Raw genomic sequence first — 10,895 nt, 5'->3', positions numbered from 1 at the left:
ACCCTTTTCTCTCTCTCTCTCTCTCTCTCTCTATATATATATATATATATATATATATATATATATATATAGAGGAAAATGATTGTGAGCTTGAAGCTTATATAGCTTATATGAGCTTTAGGGCCCAAACACATGTGGGCCCACATTGTTAGGATGATCCAAAGAATTCATTTGAAAGGCCCTTTCATAGATAGGGTGTGTACAAAAAATCAGCTCCATAGGATCATCCTAACCCATCCAAAAGTGGAGGGAAAAATGGACAGACACCGTTTGCCACAAATCTGCCCATTTTTGCCCTCCGCTTTTGGAAGGGTTAGGATGATCCAATGGAGCTGATTTTTGGTACACACCCTATCTATGATGGGGCCTTGCAAATGAATGGTTTCGACCACCACAAAAAATGTGGGACCCATGTGTTTGGGCCCTCAAGCTCATATAAGCTATATGAGCTTCAAGCTCACAATCATTTTCCTCATATATATATATATATATATATGTATGTTTTTTTTTTTCTGATGCAGGTCCACTTAAATGGTGCGTACACACACACACACACACACGTATGATGTTTGCACTCATTTTAGTATGGCACTCCAAACCTTATTACCACTTTTCCGACTGGCTGGTAAGAGCATCTTCGGAATTTTAACAGCCTTTAAAAGCTAACTGGTCAAGTGTAAAGTAGAGCTTGACGTGCCATTAATGAAACAAGGGAGTGCCAATATCAACTGCGTATATAGGATTGTCTTGGCAATTTCGCAAACAGCCATTACATGGCTCACTTTTGCGTGAGAACAAACACGACGTAGCAGATTTTGTCTTATTCATTTAATTCATCTGATGTGGCTGTTCTCTCACGAAAGTGAGCAGTGAAATGTTTTTTTTGCGAAATTGCCTAGACAATCCTTTGGTTCATGGATTTCTAACCCATCATGGTTGTTTGCCAGCTGAGGATCACAGGAACCTCGAAACTACAGGATGAAGACAACCTTATGATGCTCGTTTCAAAGTAAGTGCATAGTTTGCACTCCTCTTCTGTGCCATGTCTAATCAGAACTTCCTGGGTTGTATGTAGGCTTACCAATCATTTAGGACATCTGATCTGTAATTTCTTGTTCCAATGAGGAGATTGGACAGGTGAAATAAAATTTTGATGCACCTTTCTGGTTCAAAACATCGTCCCATGCCGGGATCCGGCGATGATTTTTGTAGTTCTCATTTACTGCTTTTATTCTCTCTAATTTGATTTCATTGAGAACACTTGAATTTTCACTAAGCAATGTGAGCTTCAGTTTCCTTACATGCTCTACATAACACAGGCATGCCAACAACTTATTTTGTCTGATGCACATGAAACAGCAAAATCATACATACTGAAAGTCAGATCCTTGACCTTTGATTTTAGGTATGTGTTTGGTGGCCTGTAATCTCTCTATGCATGTAGTTTATGCTAGGTGTGAAACATTATCTAAAGTTGGTTATGAATGTGATTAGGTGCCCCACTTTCTTTTATTTTGGATATATTTATTGGATAATATGGCAGCATGTCAAAGTACCCTAGAAATTAGTAGTTCTCACATTTCACATCAAAGTATTAGTGAGATTTAGTGGCATCTATGAAGTTGTGGTTGTCTTTGTAGCTCAATTTTTTTGGATTTTAAAAATAACAAACATATATTTTAATTATTATATTAAAAGGGAAATTCAAACATGTAATGGGCGCAAGATCCATTTAGCCAAATCCTACTTTACATCTTATTTCAAACGATTACGGGCCGTTTGGATACGCGGATTTTAGAAACCAAGTTTTAGTTTGAAAATAGTGTAAAAGAGGATTACGTGCTGACAGCGTTTCTTGAATTTTAAGTAAGAAATTCAGGTTTTAGAAATCTCTCCCTCATCCTGAGATATCTAAAACCTGGAAACATGGGCTGATCTGCTACTCTCTTGCTGAGACGGCTAGTCCGCTTCTCTTATCTCTCATCTACCATTTTGAAGAAATCCCGGATTCCGCTTCTCTTATCTCTCATCTACAATTTTGAAGAAATCCCGGATTCTAAAATTCGCGTATCCAAACATCCAAACGGCCCCTAGTATTTCTTAATGGGTTCAGTTGAAAGAAGGGATTTTCTAGCCAATTTCACGGAAAGCCATTTTGCGGCTGGCTTTTCCATGCGACAACAGCCACTTCAGATGAATGAAATGAATCTGACAAAACCTGCCAAAAAGTCAACCTGTGTTGCTGTTCTCACATTCAAAAGTGAGCTGCAAAATGGCTTTATGCGAAATTGGCTAGCAAATCACTTGAAAATAACCAGAAGTTTGTTTGACCCTGTAATGGATCAAAAGTGTAACTATAATGGTTCAAACAATTACAATATAGTTGCCAAAGGGTCTATAGTGGGTCTGTAGGTCCCACATGGGGACTCGACGTATAATCTAGACATTATTATGAGGTGTTAAAGTGTAAAAGATTAAATATTGCATTCTCCAACAGCTCAAGCTTTTGGAGAAGTTGGTAGTTACACATGGTATCAGAGCAAATGCCTGGGTTCAAACCTCCTTGATAGCAAAATCCACATGCAATGGCAAAACCCAAAAGAGGGGCCACATGTGCCACGTGTAGGCCAACCCTAAAAAGAGGGGCCACATGTGAGGGGAGTGTTAATAATGTATAAAAGATTAAATACCTTCTCCAACAGCTTAAGCTTCTGGAGAAGTTGGTAGTTACACATGAGGCAACCCGCATGGTGAATGGATGGATGACTTGGTAGTTACACGTGAGGCAACCTGCATGGTGAATGGATGGATGACTTGGTAGTTACACGTGAGGCAACCCGCATGGTGAATGGATGGATGATTGGATGTCCCATCAGTGAGAATAAGGCCAACAAAAATCACCTATTTAGCTTTGCTTAACTAAACCCTAACCAATGCTGAATGTACAAAGGCTACGATCATCTAATCAAAGGGGCGGGGCTAGGGGCCAAATGTATCAAGCTTTTGTTTGCTAGTTGGATCAACGGGCATAAGGCCCGTTTCATTTTGGATCTTGAGAATTAATTCTGAGTCCAGAATTGATTATTGGACTCAAAATTAAATGCAATTCTTAGTCGATTCAAAATCAATTCTCATAATCTGTAACGCCCATGCACACGTGACTCAAAAAATGACTATTATCCACCGTCGGTAGTGGCAAGCACACGATCGAGGCAATCAAGGCTACAAAAAGGACAAGAGAAATAGAAAGAAAGAGCAAATACAAAATAACAAACCTCATGGAGGAAGAAAATAAAAAATCTCTAGAGTAGGTATAGACACACCCGACCGAGCTAGTCTATCTGTGTCACCATTAGCCGATCTTCTAAAATGGTGAAAATAGACTAAGCGTCGCTCCACTCGATTGATGATCTCGTCAATAAGCTTTGAAAATCTCCAAGGGTGAGGAGATCTCTCACCCAACAATCGGATGACATTGAGGGAGTTGCCCTCCACTATTTCCATTTGTTCAATTTAGTGACAGCAAGAGCTGCAAATAGGATGCATGTACTCAGAGGTTCAATATGAAGGTTCATACGACTATACTTAGTTTTCTCTAAGGCAATTAAGAAAGAGGTTTCCTCTAGAATTGGTTATCTATTTTCTTTAGTCCAGTTTATTCAAAATGGAATATGTATTGCAAATTGGTCATTCCTTCTAATAGTAATACATATTACCAAGCAATAAAAGAAGTATTTTGTCCTATTATTTGCATAATTTTTGTAGGGCTTAAAATCCTTTCCTCTTGATTCTGCTTTAGCCTAGATATTCAGTTGTGTTTACTTTAGCCAGGCAATTGCTTGTGATCTTAGATGTTGTAGTTAGTGGTGCCTAGTTGGATGTTATTGAGTACATGTTGGTATGTCTTCGCGGGTTTCTCCGTCATCTTGCTCATTCTTGTTGATAATCATACCTTGGGTTGGAGCACATCAGTTTTTTTGCTCGGGTTATGCTTTTCTCTGTATATGCTGATCTTGATCATTTTTAGTGAATGAATGATATATACCTCCGGTTGATTTAAAGGATGAGTTATGAACGCGACCATGTTTTAGTGAGCACATGGTTCTGTCTTATACTTTCCTTCTGAAATGGCTGGTGAAACTCTTTTAGGATTTGCAATGATGTTCTAGCAAATCCCTATGTGCATCTCCAAGTCATAAACATTTACAATGTCATGCTTATCCCATATGAAGAGATAATTTTGCTCCTTATATAAATTTCATTCTTTCATATGACCTGTAGAGTCGAAGTTTAGATTCGAATGAGATCCAATCTCATTTTAATTCCTTTTCTTTCAATTTGTATGTCCAAGTGCCACAGAAAAGGGGGATCACCTGTTTTCGGTTTCCAATACATACATCCGAGTGGCCAAGTGATTGGTTTTGGTGTTCTTGGGCTCATTTTTTACCATGGTTTTCGATCTTCGCTGTGTGTTGTCCAATAGCATGGAGTTAAGACTTGGTTCCTTGTAGGGTTGCAACTTGGGTCGGGTTTTACCCGGCCCGCATCAACCCGGCCAGAAAAACACATGGGTCTGGTTCAGAACTGATGGGTCTCGGGCTGGGTCGGGTTTGGAATTTCAAAACCCGAGTCATTTTCGGGTAGGGTTGGGTTTAAATGCAAAAAAAACCCGAAAGCCCGAAAACCCGGCGCTAGTTTCTGTTTTATCATTTTAAATTTTTAATACTTTATAAAGTACTGTCACTAAAGTCAAAAAAGCAAAGAAAACTAGAAACCTACACTACTTTTAGGGCGCTGATATTTCCCCCCGTTGTAGGCTATTCCCCACCCCCCTTGACGGCTGGCTAACGTATTCCCACCATTTGACCGGTCTCTCTCTTTCTCTCTCTCTCTCTCTCTCTCTCTCTCTCTCTCTCTCCACACACACACACAACACGAACAGTTGGTGGGCCCAACAGAAACCACTGGTGGAATGGTGGGCCCATCTTTGAACAACGTAGGCCCTGCCCATACCACACCATAGGATAATCCAAACCGTCCATTTGATGGGCCATAAACGTAAATAGGTTGCGTCCCAAAATATTTTTCCATAGGCGGATCCTAGCCCTCCGATCTAAATAGAAACTACATCTTATGCAACCTCTATAGATTGTAGGGTTGTGATCATCCTACGGAAATGATTTTTGGGGCACAACCTATTTACGTTGTGGCCCATCAAATGGACGGCTCGGATCATCCTATGGTCTGGACGGTACACTTCATTTTCAAAAATATGGGTGGGGCCTAAATTGGGCCTTAATGTTACTGTACGAACCACACCATAGGAGGATCCAAATCATGGACGGCTTGGATCATCCTATGTTGTGGATGGTACGCTTCAATTTGAAAAAAATCGGTGGGGCCTACGATTGGGCCTTAATGTTACTGTACGACCAACTCCATAGGACTATCCAAACCATGGACGGCTTTGATCGTCCTATGTTGTGGACGGGCCTTAATGTTACTTTACGACCAACTCCATAGAATGAATCAAACCATTCATCTGATGGGCCACAATGTAAACAGGTTGTGCCCCAAAAATCATTTCCATAGGATGATCACAACCCTACAATCTATAGAGGTTGCATAAGATGTAGTTTCTATTTAGATCGGAGGGCTAGGATCAGCCTATGAAAATGATATTTTGGGACGCAACCTATTTACGTTTATGGCCCATCCAATGGACGGTTTGGATTATCCTACGGTGGTATGGGCGGGGCCTACGTTGTTTAAAGATGGGCCCACCATTCCACCAACGGTTTCTGTTGGGCCCACCAACTGTTCCTGTTGTGTGTGTAGGGCTGGCAATTTCACCCGGGAAAGCGGGGATCCGCCCCGCTTGGGAGGGGATTCCCCGATTTGAGTGGGGAAGGGGAAGGGGATTTAAAAAATTCCCCGGTGCGGGGAAGGGGATGGAGTTGGCCCCGCCCCGCTTCGCCCTGCATTAGTACCATTTTTTTCTTGTATTTTTTAAGTGTTTTTTTTTTTTTGGGAAAACTGCTAGAAACCCCTTGGATCAAAACATATCTACAAGATTCCCCCAAAATTTTCATAATTTCCATTACTACAGTTTTGTCCCTGAAATAGCTTTTTATGTTTTCTTTTGCCCATAATTCATTGGGCATTGTCCCTCATTATATTAGTATATTACCCTTAGAAATCCCTAAAATCTCTCCATTGAACCATCACTGTAAGGCAACATTAAATTCTTTGAAAATCTCCCTCCCCCAAATAAAGGCAACATCTCTCTGATGAGTGATGAGATTTTATATGGTGTGCGCTCGTATAGTCCATTATTTTTCAAAAAGTAATGTATGGGCTACGCCATAGGATGATCCAAACCGTCCATTTGATAGGCTACAATTTAAAAGTACTTTACAGGCCACACCATAGATCATCCAAACCATCCATCTGATGGGCCACAACGTAAATAGATTGCGGCCCAAAAACCATTTCCATAGGATGATTGCAACCCTCCGATCTATAGAAGGTATCATAATATGCATTTCCTCTATAGATTAGAGGGTTGGGATTATCCTATGGAAATTATTTTTGGGCCACAACCTATTTACGTTGCGGCCCATCAAATGGACAGTTTAGATCATCCTACAATGTGCCCATCAAGTGGAAGGTTTGGATCATCCTATGCCTATGGCAGTATGGTGTGCCCATCAAATGGACGGTTTGGATCTTCCTATGGTGTGGCACGTACAATACTTTTTGGCAAGTGGGATTGGGAATTAGGGATCTGCTAGGGACTATTGATCAATTAAATGAATCTGAGAGCAACCACCTTTGTCCCCAGGTTAATAAAATGGATAAGACAAAATCTTAGCCTATGTGTGGGTTGTGTGGCTACTCTCACATGCAATAGCCAAGCCGCAACATGCCTGAAGTGATTGTCCCTAACAAATCTTTAGTTTTAAACCTAACATTTAACAAAGTAAAGTGAGAAAGTAAAGTGATTGTCCCCGAAGGATGCGGGGCGGGGAAGGGGAGGGGATGGGGATTAGATATTCCCCGTGGGGAGGGGAGGGGAGGGGGATTCCCCACCATCCCCGTAGTGGGGAGGGGAAGGGGAGGGGGAGGGGAGGGGAGGGGGAGGGGAGGGGAGGGGGATTCCCCACCATCCCCGTAGTGGGGAGGGGAAGGGGAGGGGGAGGGGAGGGGGAAAATTCCCCGCAGAGGGGAAGGAGTAGGGGACCCCAACATCCGGCCCCGACGAGAGAGAGAGAGAGAGAGAGAGAGAGAGAGAGAGAGAGAGAGAGAGAGAGAGAGAGAGAGAGAGAGAGACCGGTCAAATGGTGGGAAAATGACATATCCTAACGTTTAACGTTAGGCAGCCGTCAAGGGGGGCAAAATAGCCTACAAGGAGGGGGGGGGGATATCAGCGCCCTACTTTTAATATTTTATAAAGTACTGTCACTAAAGTTAAAAGTTGAAAAATAGAAACCTACCCTCTTCTCTCTCTCTCTCTCTCTCTCTCTCTCTCTCTCTCTCTCGTCTTTATCAATTTCCCAACTTTCCCTCTTTCACTTTTCAACCCATATTTTCAAAATTTCAGCATTAGCTCTCCCAAAAAGAAGCTTTTCTACGGTTTTTCATTTTCATCTGCGATTGTAAACTCTCCCAGCAAAGAATGATTGAATTTCGCCTAAAACGTATAGAGCAAGAACCTCCCCATAATCGGTGAGTTTCTGCTTTTATTCACATTTTCCCATTCATTTCAGCTGCAAAGGGGGTTTATGTGTCACGGCTTCTGATGTTTTACACGAGCTATGTATTTTCGTTTGTAATGTTGTGTTAAAAAAATTAGTAAACTGATGTATTTTAGGAGCATGTTTAAGTGAATTGCCGTCTTCAATAATTCAGTTTTGTACGAAGAAATAAAAAGACGACGATGGAAAAAAACCCGACCCGGCCCGAGAAACTACCTCGGGTAGGGCCGGGTTTAAGAATCCTGGGTTTTCCCAAAAAAAACCCGACCCGAGAAACTACGTCGGGTAAGGCCGGGTTTTAGAAAACCCAACCCGCCCGGCCCGACTTGCAACTCTAGTTCCTTGACATATTCTTTGCTTTGATTTTATGGTTCCTAATGTTTGCATTCGGACAATATAGATTTGGGTTTGGATCCTTAGTTTCTTCTCCTAGGATTTCATATTTTTATCAAAAGGAGAGGGAAGGGGTTTTTTGTCTTCTAACATGGCTTTTACTTGGTCTTCGGATTTGGAGCTTTGATTTTGGTATGCTTTAGGGAAGTGAAGGGCTATGATGACGCTACTCGGAGCCCCCTCTTTCCTTTTTTCTTTCTCCCCCCTTCGGGTTTTGGGCCGATACTCGGGTTTCGTTTCTGATTTCTAGAGCTTCCTCCTATTTTGGAATCTTCATTGGAGTTCGGGATTGTCACCGGTGTTTGATATCTTCATCGGTTTCAAGAAATTTCCTTCGGTTTTGGGCGATCACGGAATTGTCCTAAGCCAAAACTCCTTTTAAAAAAAAGGGTTAAAAACACTAAAAATTAAAAAACATAAAAATTCAAAAGGGTGAGGATGGTGATTGCAAGGTAATTTGGATCCCGCATTTCCTTCCATCTTCAATCGCGATTTCCCGGATTTCATCGGTTTTCCGAGGATTTATCGGATTTTTGAGATGGGTGATGATGTAGCGCGGCCTCCTTTCACAAGGACTGTCCTCGCTGAGCCCATGGGCGATGACATAGTGTGGCCTCCCAATATAAGGACTATCTTCGCTGAGCCAGACGATAGGATGTGACGACTGTTAGATTGATTTTTCCATCCTAGGTATGAGAATCGCTGGGTTGGATTCCCTGATAATCGCCATTGAGCCTGTCGTATGTCCTCTTTTCTTTTTCGTTGGCATTTTTCTTCCTTATCGGATTTCTTTCCATTCAGATTTTCCTATTTAGTTTATCGTCTTTGTGTTTACTCTCATTTTTCGGATTTTTCCTCTTTCGGAAACATTGTGCATCGAATGGTTTTGAGAGCACGCCTCACTGGGATCGACGGCTTACCTCTGCCCTCTTGGGTACTGGGTCATGTTCGTGTCGCGTTTGCAGCACCTATGATGGTTGCTGATGGTCGGCTGAGTAGGTGCCCCTGCCTGATGTGCATAAGGTTTCGTTTTCTCATTCCCGTGATCTTTTCCTCAATTTCTCGCACCTCGTTGATTTCCTGATTTCTTTCACTTTCTTACATCTCGTGGATTTTGTTTGTTGCTTGTTGGTTTGGTTGTGCATTTACTTTTTCAGTATGTGTTTGGTTACTTTTTTTTAGCATTATCTCTTGCTTAGCTGTAGTTGGAGACAGGTATTAGGTCACACAACGTTGGAGCAAGCCTCTCTCGCCTCCCGGCCTCCTTAATGAATTATTCAAGTATCATTGATGTATTATTTGACTGATGTAGCGTATATAAAGAGGGGAGACATTGGATTCTAGTGCTCCATCTAGGGTCGTATGCTGCTAATATCGATCCTCCTTTATCTTGTTGATGTGGATTGCTTGTGTTAAATATTTTTTTTTATCTTGTGCTGTGAATGTGATTGCACATCCCTGTGCCATCTTTAGCTACAGAAGAGTGGGAATAGGATTTCCTTCTTACTGACCACGATATAGGGAGTTCATGGGAGAAATCCCTAGAATTCTATGGATTTGTCATGGAAAGTGAGGAGCAAACCCTGTTTCCATCCTTCTTATGCCGATCGAATGGAAGATGGGCCTACCTTGGCTAATGCCCCTTGATTGGTTGCTTGTTTGCTTGTTTGATCTTAGATAGAGAAAGCCAAATAAAGGGTAATTTGTCAAAGTGGGACCACTTTGTAGTTTAGATAGATCATTCAAGGATTTTCTGTTCCTATTTCACGCCTTTTCACCCTAAAATTTCTAAAACTAATGAAATTCGCAGAAGTGATTGAGGTTTCTCGGGCGAGTGGGGTACCTAACACCTTCCCCTCTCGTGACCAGGCACAAACCCATCACTGTAGGGACATTGACCCGCCTGTTTAATAGAGAGTCTTATACAGGGTTCTATGCCCTTCATCCTAGGTGGCGACTCTACATTTTGTCCCATTGGATTTCTGATTTGTGTGGGGAAATCATTTAGATTCGACTCAATTCTGGGTCACTTGACCCGTCGTCACTCTATCACTCAAGTCAATGGCGTGCGATACCACTCGATTCGGGTGGTATCGCACGCCATTGACTTGAGTGATAGAGTGACGAAGGCGATAGCCACACGAGGCTCCCATATGTGGAGACTAAGGTTGTTGCCGGGGCAGTGTTGTAGTAGAGCCCTTGCGGCTCTTTACGCTATTAGCGCTCACCCTTTGAGCTTCACGCTGTTGTGAGTCCCACAATTGACTACCTTAAGCCTATTGGATTTTGGAAAATTGAGATTAATTAATGAGATTAATTGACTAGTTTTGACCATTTTGAGTTATAATTAACCAAAATTAATTCAAATGACCAAAAATATTTCTAAACTCCTAAAAAATAGGGAGAGAGAAAGTATGGCACTGTAAGCCCAAGGGTTTCCATGGGTTAATCATTCACTTTACCTTCTTGTTTTGATGCTAGCAAATAAAATTTATTAGCATTTATGGACTAATGTGTTGCCTTGAAGTGTTGTGTTATATACATGATTTTTATGTCATCATCGCCATTACACAACTCTTCTCAACACATGGCTTGTGGATCAAGAGGCAAATGAACCAAGAGCTTGCACCTACAGTGAAGACATCCTCAGTTGAAGATGTTCAAGTCAAGAAGCTCGAACATGAAGATCCCACAAGCTCCTAGCAAGTGTCAATAAAGAGCTTGGAGTTGAACATGCCATGGTGA

At 41.8% G+C, this 10,895-nt stretch overlaps 1 protein-coding gene across 4 annotated transcripts in view; it reads left to right on the top strand.

Moving 5' to 3' along the window:
• Nucleotides 1-1,535, top strand: part of LOC143886452 (putative alkaline/neutral invertase B) — a 61,337-nt gene extending 59,802 nt beyond the window's left edge. For all 4 annotated transcript variants that reach the window (XM_077390426.1, XM_077390425.1, XM_077390424.1 and 1 more), the window contains exon 6: nt 948-1,535. The gene's annotated coding sequence lies outside the window, so the exon portion shown is untranslated. The remainder of the gene's footprint in view (nt 1-947) is intronic.
• Nucleotides 1,536-10,895: the final 9,360 nt, after the last annotated feature.

Source organism: Tasmannia lanceolata, unplaced genomic scaffold, assembly GCF_043159265.1.
Source record: "Tasmannia lanceolata isolate RefF3 unplaced genomic scaffold, GAP_Taslan_0.1 ptg000011l, whole genome shotgun sequence".
Lineage (NCBI taxonomy): Eukaryota > Viridiplantae > Streptophyta > Magnoliopsida > Canellales > Winteraceae > Tasmannia > Tasmannia lanceolata.
This window is presented reverse-complemented; position numbering and strand designations above follow the sequence as displayed.